General features: G+C 46.1%; 1 protein-coding gene and 1 non-coding gene across 3 annotated transcripts in view; one reads left to right on the top strand and one right to left on the bottom strand.

Moving 5' to 3' along the window:
- Positions 1–848: 848 nt before the first annotated feature.
- ARF3 (ADP ribosylation factor 3) overlaps positions 849–15,130 on the top strand; it is a 22,217-nt gene continuing 7,935 nt past the window's right edge. The window contains exon 1 of one of the 2 annotated variants that reach the window (XM_017545742.1): positions 849–1,090. The gene's annotated coding sequence lies outside the window, so the exon portion shown is untranslated. Of the gene's footprint in view, positions 1,091–1,598; positions 2,305–15,130 lie in introns of those variants that run through there. The other variant, XM_017545743.1, reaches the window with a different exon arrangement.
- Positions 3,365–3,471, bottom strand: LOC119473769. The gene has a single exon (XR_005202990.1). It is a non-coding gene; the product is annotated as a U6 spliceosomal RNA (small nuclear RNA).

Below are 15,130 nucleotides of genomic sequence, written 5' to 3'. Positions count from 1 at the left end.
AGACAGGGTTTCACCATGTTGACCAGGATGGTCTCGATCTCTTGACCTCGTGATCCACCCGCCTCGGTCTCCCAAAGTGCTGGGATTACAGGCTTGAGCCACCGCGCCCGGCCTAAAGAACCTTCTGTTCTTAGCATTCCTAGTGCCCTTCTATCACAGCTATGACAGTTTCAAGGCAGCTCTGCATGTCTAGACCAGGTGCAAAACCGAGTGTGAGGGAAGTGAGGGTGGGAGGAAAGCAAGAAATATGGGTGCAACGTCCTTCACTTTTCCTTGGGATACTAAAATCTCTATTCAGCTAGGCACACTTCCTCTCCCTCTTTCAAGTCCCAACTTTCTAACTGGCCCAGAGTCCAGCTGTTTTCCTTTAGCCTCTTAAGTTCATCACTATCCTTCCTCTTCCTTATGGGAAAGGAGCTCTCGATTCAGACCCCAGAGTAATATGGTCTCAGGAATCGTGAGCAACAATGGTGCAGTGAGGGCTCGAAGGGTATTGCAGCTAGCCCAGATTAAGAAATAAATGAAGTCTGGCTGGATAAGGCAGGCCACAGCAACGACCCATATCCCGAATCTGGCTTTGCCCAAGGAGTTCCTGGGCCCCTCAGCCCAGCCCCAGTCTCCAACGCAGCCAACTTGTGACCTCAGTCCGTAAATTCCAGGCACAACCCTGGAGCTTGGGATTCTCACCTCCGTCCACACTGTCTCATCCCCATTCCCGGCTCCCGCCTCCGCCGCCCACAGCCTCCAGCCCCAACACCGGCCCCCGCCCAGGCTCCAGCTCCCGCGCTCGGCTGCCTGCGCTGCAGCCGCTGCCATGGTGATGGGTCTCGCGAGAACTGCCGCTCGCTACCGCGCAGCTCTCGCGCGATCGGGGAGGTGGGAAGTATCCCGGGCTGCGGGTGGGGGTACACCGCACAGCTCCAGTAGCCGTCGCGGCTTCCGGTGTTAGCTGGAGGGAAGGAAGGAGGGAGCCGGGGAACGGGCCAGGGCAGCAGCCGGGCTGAAGTCGGCTTGGGGAGCCGGAGGGAGCGGAACGGAACCTGCGGGGCGGAGGCGGTGGCCGCAGCGGTGCAGCTGATAGCCGGAACAGGTGAGGGGCTGGGAAAGGAAGGCGGGTCCGGTAGAGAAGAGGCTTGGTCCGGGTGAGGGCTGAGGAGATAGAGCGCCTCCCGGGCCCCGCCCGGCACTGCCTGGCGTGGGGCGGTGGGATCCTTTACACCCGAGAGCTCGGAGTGGGGGCGTCGGGACAGCTTCGCGCCTGCCCCAGCGTTTGAAGGACGCGGAGCTGGGGTGGGGGTGGGGGGGCGCACACGGATTTGTCCTCCGCCTCGCACAAGGGGGCGACCTGGGCTGCAGTTAAGTTCTCGCCTTTAGGAGGTGGGCTGTTGAGGGGGAAGAATACCGTCCGGGGAGAGGTGATGCGGGGGCGGTGATGGCTGTTTGTATCTTTTCTGTTAAAGGGCTAGGGAATGCTGCTCTCTTCTACTTCCTCTCCTTCCCCCACCTTAGCAATAGGAGACCGAAGAGAAGCCTTGCTGTGGTTACAGCCCCTCCCCCATCATAGGGTGGGGGTGCGTAGGGGGTCTGGGGGATAGCCAACGGGGCAGGCTACTGTGGCACCACAGGAACGCTATTCTGGTAGAGGTTGCGCTTTCGAGTCTGGGGAACCGCAGGTTGGGAAGAGGGCAGCAGGTGGGGAGAGGGTGGAGAGGAGGCAGGAGTAGGGGGAAGGGGTTCTGATCTTCCTGGGAGAAGAGAGGTGGGGCCTTCCTCCCCCAGGCGGAGCGGGGGCGGTCTCACAGGAGGAGGGAGCATCTTGTCACTGGCCCTGAGTTTGTGTCTTCCAATCCGCTTTCTTTCTTTAGGAAGTACCAGGATTCCCGGAACAGAAAATGGAGCCATTGCTTACGCGAATCGTTTGAGGGGAGGAGGGGGAGTTGGGAGGTGGAGTTCCCGGTTAATACAGGCCACTTGATTAGCCGAGTGGTAGCTGTTCTTTTTGGGGAGTTCCCTATTTGATTACTTTATGACGGGTCTCTTCATCTGTCCAGTTCAGTAGGAATGTGGTGGTGGAGGTGGAGGATTGTAGTATGTGGTCAGGAGTGAGAAGAAATAGTAAGGTCATCCCGGTGAGGAAGAAATGTAACCTAAAACCTGTCTCTGCTGTTGTTGGATTGGGTCACCCCTGGTCTATGGCATGAAAGTTTTATTGGGAGGAGATCTGCTGCAAGAGTCTGATTGCCTGGGTCAGTGCAACAGGACCGAATCTAGTCTCTGCATACCTCCTTCCCTGTTCTCAATCAGGTAGGTAGTAACAGTCTTTGCTGCCATTTTGTCTTGGGCCTGTTGTTGGAGTAGGTGTCTCCACTTGCCATGAGTTGGGACATGGGACAGTGTTATGGGACAGTGGATTGTCATAGCCCATTGGACCTGGGCTTGAAAAACATATCTGTAAAAGTTCATTCTAAGAAACGAACCCATTAAGGTTCAGCTTTTCACAGAATGAATGATTGACCTTGGATTCAGCCAGTAAGGGCTCTCATGTATCACATATTCACATGTGTCCTGCTTCCCAGCATGGAATTATTACCTTGCAAAGTCAGAATTTTTATAGGTGTCTATCTTGCTTTTCCAAAGAGACTAGAAGCTTTTTGACTACAGGAATTGGATTTCCACAATGCCCATGCAAACAGTGGGTACCCATGATGAATTTAGAACGTGAATAGGTAGAACTCAACAAGCTTTCTAACTACAGTTTAAGGAAAGGGCAAGAGATGGCTTGGCTGTCAGCAAAGTGCCTGGAGATAGCTGAGCAAGGGTACAAAGACCCTTGGCTTTTGTAATTAAGAAGTCTTGGTCTCTTTGCCTTCTTAAGAGGCATAGAATAGGCATAGATAATGGAAACTAAGACCCAAAAAGAAAAATACTGCTAGAACACAGAGCCATTATCTGTAGTCCCAGATTTCCTGCTTCCGCATTGTGGGCAAAGGGAGCTCTCCATCAGACCTAAGTCCTTCCAAGTGTTATATATGAATTGAGATCCTGGAGAGTTTGGAGGAGGGACCGATGTATGTATGTGTGTGGTGTCTGGCACAGAATTGGTACCAATGAATGGTAGCTGCTATTATTATACGGAATGCAAGTATGAAAAAGAGCAGACAGCAGACTAGAAAGAGTGGAAGTGAGTGAAAAGTGCACAGAAAGTCATATTGTAGTGTGTTCATCCACCCTACTCTGTGTCTGTGTGTGTGTTTTTTTTTTTTTTTTTTTTTTTTTTTGTTTTTTTTTTTTTTTTTTTTTTGCTTAGACTCACTATTTCCTTAGTGCTAGTTAGCAGATACTGAAATGATCTTCCCAGACTGCGCAAAATATGGAACGCTTCAAGAATTTGTGTGTCATCCTTGCACAGGGGCCATGCTAATCTTCTCTGTATCATTCCAATTTTAGTATATGTGCTGCCGAAGTGAGCACATTCACCCTACTCTTTTACACTAGAGTCATAATAAGAGGAAATGGACTCAGAACAGAGGGTGGGATTTATTGGTTAGGAGGAGGAACTTCTTTAAAACCAGATTGGTTAAAGCTGAGTATGTAACTGAGGGAAACTGGAATCTGCTTCCCTATATATCTTTATTTTTATTCACTTAGGCTGGAGGTCAGTGGTGTGATCATAACTCACTGGAGCCTTGGACTCCTGGGCTCAAGCCATCCTGCACTTCAACTTCCCAAGTAGCTGGGACCACAGGTGTGCGCCACCATGCCCAGCAAATATTTTTTACTTTTTGTAGAAACAGAGTCTCACTATGTTGCCAGGGCTGGTCTTAAACTCCTGGCTTCACTAGATCCTCCCACTTTGGCCTCCCAAGATGCTGAGATTACAGGCATAAACCACCATGCCTGACCTCTCCTCACCAATTTTGTTGCAGGTAAATTTAGAGACAGAATGGTGTAGTAATTAAGAGTGGATATTGGAATCAGACAAAATTAGATTCAAGTCCTGCTTCTGCTCATTACCAGTTGCATGTTTCTTGTAAAATTGCTTGTCCTCTCTTAACCTTTATTTTCTTCATCTATAAAAAAGGTAAGGATAGTATCTACCTAATATGATTTTTAAGAGAATTATTATTTTTTTGATTGTCAGTAGAATTAAATGAGATAAATGTAAAGCATCTAGTATTGTACAAAGCACATAGTAAGTACCAAATAACTGTTAGCTGCTATTAATAATCCATCATTATAATACTAATAATATGAACACTCAGGGCTGCCTTAGAGGAAAAGAGGTTTACAAAAGAACAACTTGCTGCCTGAGGTGCTTGTGTAGAGGGATGATTGTTACCATGACTTTCTATGCTGGTCGTAGGCTTATGAGCAGCAAAATCTTTTTTCAGCATCAGCTTCACAGAGACAGCTCCTGCTGCCTGAGTGGGAGGTGAAGCTGGAGCAAGGCAGGGGCCCTGAACCATCAATTTGGTTGTAGGGTGAGGACATGGGGGCACAAGAATAGTATTCATGTTAGAAAAGTCAGTGTGACTCTGAGATAATGGTTCACTCTTCTAGAAAAGAGCATCCTGATGACCCTGACCCAGGTCAGGGATTTAGATTCCTATGTCCCCTTATTTTAGGTCTCGGTCAGTATTTCAGGATCTTCCATTTCATTTAGTTCACTCTTTTCATTTAGTCCAATCTTTAAAAAAATGTCTGCCTTCGAGTATCTGTTTCAAAATATTATGGCCTAGATATTGTGATACCTGTGTGATTCTCTGTGTACCATACCGTTTTCACTGTAACATCTGTTGCAAATATAGATAGAGTGCTAATAAAGCTATTTGATAAAGAAAAGACATGGGGAGCCTTTCGAAAGAGTCCCACAGATGTTTGAAGGCTTTATATTATAGTCTAGGGAAGAACTGACTAAAGTAGGGATTTCATGAATGTATTAGAGCTTTGTCATGGACTTATACAAAGGATCTGTCACACCATGTAGACCAGAAAGGAAATGGCTCAAGATTTTAGAAATCTACCATTATCATCACATTCCTGAAGAAAGTTGAGATGACTGGGTGTAGCAGGTCTCTCGGTACCTTTTAATTCTCCCATTACTGCTGAAAGCCTGGCCTAGCTTATGCACAGGAGTGTCAAGCATGAATGTTTAAACTTCAGCATGACCTTAAGATGCTGGAGAGTATTTACTCTCTGTTTAAATGGTTTATGTCCTTTATTTTTTAAAGCAATCAGAGCTTAAATAAAATTTATTTGAATTCGAATACATAAAATGGACAAAAGTGGAGTTAATGGTGGTGGAGTTAATGGTGGGGTATAATTACAGCCTCTCATACGATCTTTCCTCTCTTCAAGAGAGAACCCTAGGACTCTGAGGACATGGAAACCATTTCTTCAGTTTGTCAGATACAGGGAAAAGGATCAGGGACCACCTATAAGAATACTGTCTTCCTCAACCCCGCAAGTGTTTTGCTACCCTCAGTAGAACTGTTCTCAACAAGCATGTCAGTCACTAGCTACAGGTCAGTCATTGGTGCTGGATGCTGGGCATGTGAAACATGAATAAGCATAGTCTATGCTGGCAAAGTGAGGTGCTTTCCAGCCTTTTAACAATCATAGCATACACAAAAAATGGTAATAGTGAGAATTGAAACCCGAGATGGCTGGCCCAAGAGGGCTCTAGCCATCCCAAGCCCTGCCCAGCCATCCAGTGGTTGATAGGGTCAGTATTTCCAGCTGACCTGTAATGCAATAGAGGCACATTGGGCATTTCCAGTTCTGGAAAGCAAAACAGACAAACGTGAATACTGCAGTAAGTCCTAGAGTAGAAGTGTGTTTGGGATGCTGAGGGGTCACAGATAACTCTTATTCCCCAAGTAGGCAGTTCTCTGTTCCTGGGTCCTTAGGCTGCTCTGTGTAATGATGGCCTTGTCTAAATCATGTCTTCCTTGTTTAAGCAGTTTACTGTCAACTCCATCTTGACTTGCACAGTGGGACCAGATTGGGGGCAGAAGATTATTAGGGGTCTAGGCTGATTATTGGAGTTTCAGTGATTTTGTAATTAGGAATGTATAGTGTTCTGGATATCCAAACTATAGATGTGGGCATTGGATTGGAGCAGCTGTAGACTATCAGGAGCTGTAGTAGTTGTAAGTGGTCAGATTCTAAGAATAAGGCAAGCTGAAAGCTTTGGGCAGAAGGCAGTGCCGCAGAATATTCCATAGAAACAAATGGGTCTAGTTTTTATCTTGTCACTGTTTTATCTGGCTAGGATTCTAAGACATTGTTCTCTGTTCTGACTCATTTGCTGAGGGTTGTCCATGGTAAAAGCCACACCCTTCCCAGGTGTTTCGGATCTCCATTAGACAGGGTGGTTCAGGATCCTTCTTTACTTCATAGCTGTGGCTTCCGTAAGGTTTGTGTGTCCTGGAGTCTTCTCCAGGATTGTTCTTTGACTAGATGGGAAGCTGCCATAACAATTCTGGCCTGAGCCTAAACACCACTAATTGAGTTAATTGGGGCCTAATTTAGTTAGATATGTTTTAGTTTGTACCAAAACTGTAGCTTTTGCTTCTCCCTCTTTTCTTTTTTATGTTCTGTCCCCATTGGTGTCTATGATGTCTTGCTCTCTTGATTTCCCCTCTGCCCCTCTGGCTTCTCACTCTTTCCTGGCCTGCTTTTCTGCCCACTACTTTATTTGTTTATTTTTTATTGTTATTTTTTTCAAGACTGAGTTTCGCTCTTGTCACTCAGGCTGGAGTGCAATGGTGCAATCTCAGCTCACTGCAACCTCCACCTCCTGGCTTCAACCGATTCTCCAGCTTTGTCTCCTGAGTAGCTGGGATTATAGGAATGAACCACCATGCCTAGCTAATTTTGTATTTTTAGTAGAGACAGGGGTCTCACCATGTTGGCCAGGCTGGTCTTGAACTCCTGATCTCTGATGATCCGCCCACCTCAGCCTCCCAAAGGGCTGAGATTACAGCCATGAGCCAGTGCGCTTGGCCCCTACTACTTTAAATGTTGATATTATCGTCAGGCAGGTTTCTGCCTTTGCCCTTTTCTTCTCTCCCACTGTGTACACTGTACCTAGATATATCAGTTAGGATGTATTAGTTGCAAAAATAGAAAACACATGTGGTTCAAAGGCTGAGAGAATCTTTTTTTTTTTTTTTTTTTTGAGACAGAATCTTGCTCTGTCGCCCAGGCTGGGGTGCAATGGCGTGATCTCAGCTCACTACAACCTCTGTCTCCCGGGTACAAGCAATTCTCCTGCCTCAGCCTCCCGAGTAGCTGGGACTACAGGCGCCCACCACCATGCCTGGCTAATTTTTGTATTTTTAGTAGAGATAGGGTTTCACCATGTTGGCAAGGCTGGTCTTGAACTCCTGACCTCAGATGATCCACCTGCCTTGGCCTCTCAAAGTGCTGGGATTACAGGCGTGAGCCACCATGCCCGGCAGGCTGAGAGGATTTATTTATTTATTTATTTTATTTATTTTGAGACAGAGTTTTACTCTTGTTGCGCAGGTTGGAGTGCAATGGCATGATCTTGGCTCACCACAACTTCCGTCTCCCAGGTTCAAGTGATTCTCCTTCCTCAGCCTCCTGAGTAGCTGGGATTGTAGGCATGTACCACCACCATGCCTGGCTAATTTTCTATTTTTAGTAGAGACAGGGTTTCTCCATGTTGATCAGGCTGGTCTCCAACTCCTGACCTCAGGTGGTCCGCTGCCTCAGCCTCCCAAAGTCCTGAGATTACGGGTGTGAGCCACCATGCCCTGCCTCAAGGATTTATTAAATCATATAGCAAGACGTCTAGTAGAAAGGCAGACATAGGCCAGATGTGGTGGCTCATGCCTGGCCTAGCACTTTGGGAGGCCGAGGCTGGTGGATCACTTGAGGTCAGGAGTAAGAAAGGGAGACACAAAAGAACATATATTGTATGATTCTACTTCTGTGAAGTACCTAGAGTAATCAAATTCATAGAGACAATAGAATGGTGTTTGCCAGGGGCTGGAAGGACAAGGGGATTGGGGAGACTGTGTTTAACAGGTGCAGTTTCAGTTTGGGAAGATGAAACAGTGCAGGAGATGAATAGTTGTGATGGTTACACTACAATATGAATGTACTAAAGCTACTGAATTGTGTACTTAAAAATGGTTAGAATGGTAAATTTTATGTATATTTTACTATGATTTTAAAAAAGAAGCCAGCCAGGTATAGTGGCTCATGCCTGTAATAACAGAACTTTGGGAAGCCAAGGTGGGTAGATCACTTGAGCCCAGGAGTTCAAAACCAGCTTGAGCAACATGGCAAAACTCCAGTTAAACAAAAATTAGTCAGGCATGGTAGTGCACGCCTATAGTCCCAGCTACTTGGGAGGCTGAAGTGGGAGGATTGCTCAAACCTGGGAGGTAGAGGCTGCAGTAAGCCACAATCACACCACTGCACTCCAGCTTGGGTGACAGAACAAGACCCCATCCCAAAATCAAAAGAAGCCAGGCATGGCGGTACATGCCTATAATCCCAGTTACTCAGGCTTGCGTGAGCTCAAGAATTTGAGGCTGTAGTGCACTATGATGGCACCTGTGAATAGCTATTGTACTTCATCCTGGGAAACGTAATGAGACCCCATCTCTAAAAAAGAAGTCTAATTTACCATCTTGATACTGTCATTAAGGACCCAACTGAGTTTTTTTTGTTTTTCCACTCTGACATTCTGGAGTTTTTAATGTCTGTCTCTTTATGGTCTCAAGATTATTCTAGTATCTCATCCTTCTACAGCAACATCTAAAGGCTGGACAAAAGAACATTGCCATGGGTCCTTTTCTAAGATTGAGGGGCCAGGCACAGTGGCTCATACCTATAATCCCAGTACTTTGGAAGGCTGAGGTGGGAGGATTGCTTGCGGCCAGGAGTTTGAGGCCAGCCTGGGTAACACAGCAAGACCTTGTCTCTACAAAAAATTTTTAAAAATTAGCCAGGCATGGTGATGTATACCTGTAGTTCTAGCTACTTGGGGGGCTGAGGTGGGAGGATCTCTTGAGCCTAGAAGATGGAGGCTGCAGTGAGCCATGATCATGCCACTGCTCTCTAGTCTGAGTGGTAGAGTGAGACCCAGTTTCTAAAAACAACAGTAATAATATAAACATGTTCACCCTCAGATCTGTTCCTCTTGTATTTTTTTTCTGAAGAAATGCCACATAGTCCCTAGGCTAGAAGCCTGGGAATTATCTTTGATTCTTCTACTCTTCTGCCTATATTGAGGCACTCATTAAATCCTGTGGATTCTACCATTTTGATGTTTCCTTTATTTCCACCTCTAGTTAAGAACTTGTGATTTCCCACCTGTATTGCTATACCTCCTAAGCAGCCTCTGTGTCTCCAGTCTTTTCCTCTCTAATCTGTTTCTGAAACTTCTGCCGGAATAGTCTTTCTAAAGAACATACCTGATCATGTTACTTAGCATGGCTTTTAAAGCCCTTCATGATCCAGTCCCTGCTTTTCCCTCCCACCCCATCCGTCATCATCATTTTCTTTCCTCTTTCTTTCTTTTCTTTCTCTCTTTCTTTCTCTCTCTCTCTCTCTCCTCCTTTCTTTTCTTTCTTACCAAGTCTCACTCTGTCATCCAAGCTGGAGTGCAGTGATGTGATATCAGCTCACTGCAACCTCTGCCTCCTGGGTTCAAGCGATTCTCCTGCCTCAGCATCCTGAGTAGGTGGGATTACAGGCCTGTACCATCACACCCAGCTAATTTTTGTATTTTTAGTAGAGATGGGGTTTCACCATGTTGACCAGGCTGATCTTGAACTCCTGACCTCAGGTGATCCGTGCCCCCCTCAGCCTCCTAAAGTGCTGGGATTACAGGTGTGAGCCACTGTGCCCTGCCCGTCATCATTTTCTTTTACCCACCATGCTGTATCCAAATAAGCTACCTCCCAGTTGCACCTGGTTTCGGCTAATAAAAAATGCCATCTGGCTGGGCGTGGTGAGTCAGGCCTGTAATCTCAGCACTTTGGAAGGCTGTGGCAGGTGAATCACCTGAGGTCAGGAGTTCTAGACCAGCCTGGCCAACATGGTGAAACCCCAGCTGTACTAAAAATACCAAAATTGGGCCGGGTGTGGTGATTCAGGCCTGTAATCCCAGCACTTTGGGAGGCCATGGTGGGTGGATCATCTGAAGTCAGGAGTTCAAGACCAGCTTCGCCAACATGGTATGAAACGTTGTCTCTACAAAAGTACAAAAATTAGCCAGGCATGATGGCAGGTGCCTGTAATCCCAGCTACTTGTGAGAAAAGTAGGAGATTGTTCTCCTACTTTTGTCTCCCTCTCTGAATCCCTAAGTTCAGTATGCCCAAGTGGTGCTTGGGAGAATTGCTTGAACCCAGAAGGCGGAGGGTACAGTGAGCCGAGATCGTGCCATTGCACTCCAGCCTGGGTGACAGCAAGACCCCATCTCATATAAAAAAATTATCTGGGTGTGGTGGTGGGCACTTGTAATCCTAGCTACTCAGCTGAGGCAGGAGAATCACTTGAACATGGGAGGTGGAGATTGTGGTAAGCCAAGATCATGCTATTGCATGAGTAGCTGGGATTACAGGCATGCATCACCAAACCTGGCAAATTTTGTATTTTTAATATAGATGGGGTTTGACCATGTTGGCCAATCTGGTCTTGAACTGACCTCAGGTGATCTGCCCACCTTGGCCTCTCAAAGTGCTGGGATTACAGGCATGAGCCACCACACCTGGCCTGTAATCTTCACTTTAAGAGGCTGAGACTGGAGGATCATTTGAAGTCAGAAGTTTGAGACCAGCCTGGTCAACAAAGTGAGACTCTATCTCTACCAAAAATAAAAATAGAAAAGTTAGCTAGGGTATGATGATTGGGCCTGTAGGTCTAGCTACTGGGGATGCTGAGGCAATAGGATTGCTTGAGCCCAGGACTTGGATGCTGCAGTGAGCCTGGATGACAGAGTGAGACCTCATTTCTTTAAAAAAAAAAAGAAAATTATCAATATAAATTTTTTTAGAAGTCCTATCTGAAACTTAGGTTCTTTTTTTTTCTTTTTCTTTTTTTGAGACATACTCTCCCTGTCACCTGGACTGGAGTGCAGTGGTGTGATCATGGCTCATTGCATCCTCGACTTCCTGGATTCAGGTGATTTCTCGTCTCAGCCTCCTGAGTAGTTGCCACTACAGGTGTGCACCACCACACCCAGCTAATTTTTTATTTATTTTATTTTATTTTTTAAATAGAGACAGGGTTTGACCGTGTTGGCCAGGATGGTCTCGATCTCTTGACCTTGTGATCCTCCTGCCTTGGCCTCCCAAAGTGCTGGGATTACAGGCATGAGCCACCGCGCCTGGCCCTGGCTCAGTCTTTATGCCTTTGCACACACTTCTCCATTTTCTCTTTATTGTCTGATTACTTCCTCTTCCTTTAGGAGTCTGCTCAGGTATGACCTGAGAATTATGTTTGGGAATCTACCCTTCAGTGTTGATTTAATGCTCCAGTTTTCTGTCCACGTAATACTATGTGCTTACTCTATTCTTACCCTCCCACTGTTTTGTAATTCTGTTTTCCATTAAAGACTGAGTTTCATGAAGACAGAAACTGTCTTTCTCTCTGTATCCCTAGTTCAGTATGCCCAATAAATGTTTGATGACTGGATAAAAGCTGACATCAGAAGCTATTTCTTGACTTTGGGAAATCTTTAAGTTCAATAGAAACCATTGAGATACTAATCTAGGAGTTCTTGTATTCTGATTTCAGTGCTCTTGATGCAAAAACTTGAAGTTTACACAGGTCACAAGCAAGCTGCACCAAGAAAACTCAGTACAGGCTTACTCTGCTTTTGTTTCCTTAAATTGTATTGGTCTGTTTGCTTAGCTGTGCTAAAAATAGCACTTCTATCAGTGATATTTCAATTTGAAAATTAAGAACAAAGCTGTTTTTACTGCACTGTGCCTGGCAGCAGGGGGTTTGGAAGACTCTGGTCTTCCTTCCCCTGGACCCTGAAGAGGAGAAGGTAGTACCAGATCAGGAGTTTGCTCAGAGGTGTCTCATAGCACATTCTTGGATCATTCACTGGAATCAATTCGAGGGAGTATGGGCCGACTGGGATGTGTGACTCTCAAAAGCACCTGGAGATTGAAGCAGGCATGTTCTGCAACATACGCAAGGAAAGATGGCTGAGCAGCCAGTTACAATAACAGCCTGCTTCTCCTGGGGGGGTGAGGTGGGGGCAGTGAGTTGTCCTCAAGTGAAGACATCCTCAGATGTGGCTTAAATCAGCTGATGTGCTTAACTGAACTTCTACGGTGTCCCACACAGATTGTACTAGAGCACATATTCGAGTTCCTATTGTTGTTTTTACCTGCGTAACAAAGTTTCTGACTGTAAAACAGAACATGGAGAGATCCTCTAATAGCAATATTAGTATATTCCATTCTTCATCTTGAGCCACTCACTTTCAGTCTGAACTGCTGATTCTTGGTTTCCATCAGCCAATGGAACCCTGGCATTTTGCCCTATCAACACAGGAGTTCCATCTGTGGTGAAAGAGAGTAACTATAGGCTATATAATACATAGAGAATTCACGGTTTATTTGCTTTGCCATTCTGCTTCCTAGTGCTTTTTCTAGGAAAGTGTTGTGAAAGTGAGAATAGGCTCTTTAGCCAAAGATTTGTGTTCATGGCACAAAGCTGAAAGCTGCTACCATCTTGGTGGTAGGGCAGCATGCTCTCTGGTAATAGCAGGGATGGGGAAAGCCAAGACAAGAAAGCCAGCATCCACTTTGAAATGCTCATTTAAGTCAAGCTCCTGATTATACTTAAAGAAGAGTCATGGCCAGGCATGGTGGCTCATGCCTGTAATCCGAGCACTTTGGGAGGCCCAGGTAGGAACATTGCTTGAAGCCAGGAGTTTGAGACCAGCCTGGCCAACATGGCAAAACCCTGTCTATACTAAAAATATAAAAATTACCAAGGCGTGGTGGCATATGCCTGTGTAGTCCCAGCTACCTGGGAGGCTGAGGCACAAGAATCGCTTGAACTTGGTTGCTCACTGCAACTTCGGCCTCTGCACTCTAGCCTGGGCGACAGAGCGAGAGTCCATCTCAAAATAAATAAATAAAGTAAATAAATAAATAAATAAAGAGGAGTCATAATGTCCATTAGTTTCAAGGCCCTGGGCTGCGTCAGGGAGACACATTATAGCTACTAGATATATATATTTTGAGACGGAGTCTCACTCTGTTACCCAGGCTGGAGTGCTCACTGCAACCTCTGCTTCCTGGGTTCAGGTGATTATCCTGGCTCAGCCTCTGGAATAGCTGGGACTACAGGCATGTACCACCATGCCCAGCTAACTTGTTTTTTTTGAGACGGAGTCTCACTGTTGTCTTCCCGGGCTGGAGTGCAATAGCACAATCTTGGCTCCCTGCAACCTCTGCCTCCCCAGTTCCAGCAATTCTCCTGCTTCAGCCTCCTGAGTAGCTGAGATTACAGGTGCCTGGTACCACGCCCAGCTAATTTTTGTATTTTCAGTAGAGATGAGGTTTCACTATGTTGACCAGGATGGTCTCAAACTCCTGACCTAAGGTGATCCACCTGCCTCAGCCTCCCAAAGTGCTGGGATTACAGGCGTGAGCCACTGTGCCTGGCCTTTTTTTTTTTTTTTTTTGAGACAGTCTTCCTCTGTTGCCAAGGCTGGAGTGCAGTGGCATGATCTCTGTTCACTGCACCCTCCACCTCCCGGGGACAAGCAGTTCTCCCACCTTGGCTTCCCAAGTAGCTGGTATTACAGGTGCGTGCCACCATGCCCAGCTAATTTTTGTATTTTTAGTAGAGACAGGGTTTCACCATGTTGGCTAGGCTGGTGTTGAACTCCCAACCTCAGGTGATCTGCCTGCCTCAGCCTCACAAAGTGCTGGGATTATAGGCATGAGCCACCATGCCCGGCCAGCTGTTAGATATTTTATTATTTATTCATGAGTCCCACTGCATATTAAATGCCAACAGAGAATCCCATCAATTCTAGTCTTCTAGTCCTTTTGTGTTGTTGCCAAACCAATCCTGGGTCAAATATGTGTGGAAAATGGCTGAGAATTGACAGGATGTCTAAGCAACTAACTGTGCATTACATAGAAATACCAAATCCTGCTGGACAGAAGAAATAATATAAGGACATCCTCAGATGAGGCTTAAATCAGCCAATGTGCTTAATTGAACTCCCACAGTGAACTTAGCACTAGAGGGAGGACAGATTCAAAATAAGTAGACATAGTCTTTGCCCGTAGGGAATACACAGTTTAACTGGGGAGACAGTAAATACACAGACTTACAAAAGAAGAAAAACTCCACAAGGTAGTAAATGCCACATTGAGTGGCTAAGGTCATTCAGAAGCCTTTATGTGGCATGCCAGGAAATAGAAATAGATGTAACATTGGGATCAGCTTTTGAACCAGGACTTCAGCATGGCAGCCTAGGAAAGGAACAAATCAAAGGACAGTGTACCTGTGTTCTGGGGCAAGGGATATTGGCTCCTTCTGTCTTTTTCAGTCACCACTATACTCACAGTTGGTAAGCATTTAATCAGCAATAGTTTCAGTCATAAAGGACAGCAAGATAAATGAGTGGCATAAATTTAATTCAGAATCTGGGCCAAAGCCTGATACCACAACCTTTAAAAGCAAAGTGTCATCTGGAGCTGAAGGAAAGGCTGCCTGAGCAGGAGGCAGACTAAAGACTAGGAAGACTCGGGGAAGGTTTAAATTTCAGGAGGTGTTAGTAGTATAACCAAAAGTTAGACTACTACAAATTGCCAAGGTTGATGGGAGCTGCTCTTAGCTGGATAGGTCCCTCAAAGGTCCTCGGGAGTCTGTCCACCTGGGTGAGTAGAGGAAGGTAGGGCAGGGAGGAAGGCTAGCAGGTGACTTGACTGAAGTTGAACCCTAAGGTTGAGCCAGCCCTTCTTCCTGGGGTATGAACCCTCTGGGTCAAGGGTAGGGCTCATCTGGGGAACCTACTGAGAGCGCCACACCTGGCTCATTAGTGGCTGTCTGAGGAGGCCTTTTGAAGATGAAACACTCCATAAGCATGCATTGTTTCTGTTTTTT

Source organism: Cebus imitator, unplaced genomic scaffold, assembly GCF_001604975.1.
Source record: "Cebus imitator isolate Cc_AM_T3 unplaced genomic scaffold, Cebus_imitator-1.0 Scaffold181, whole genome shotgun sequence".
Taxonomy (NCBI): Eukaryota; Metazoa; Chordata; class Mammalia; order Primates; family Cebidae; genus Cebus; species Cebus imitator.
Note: the sequence above shows the minus strand (reverse complement) of the source record. Positions and strands in the feature narration are given on the sequence as shown.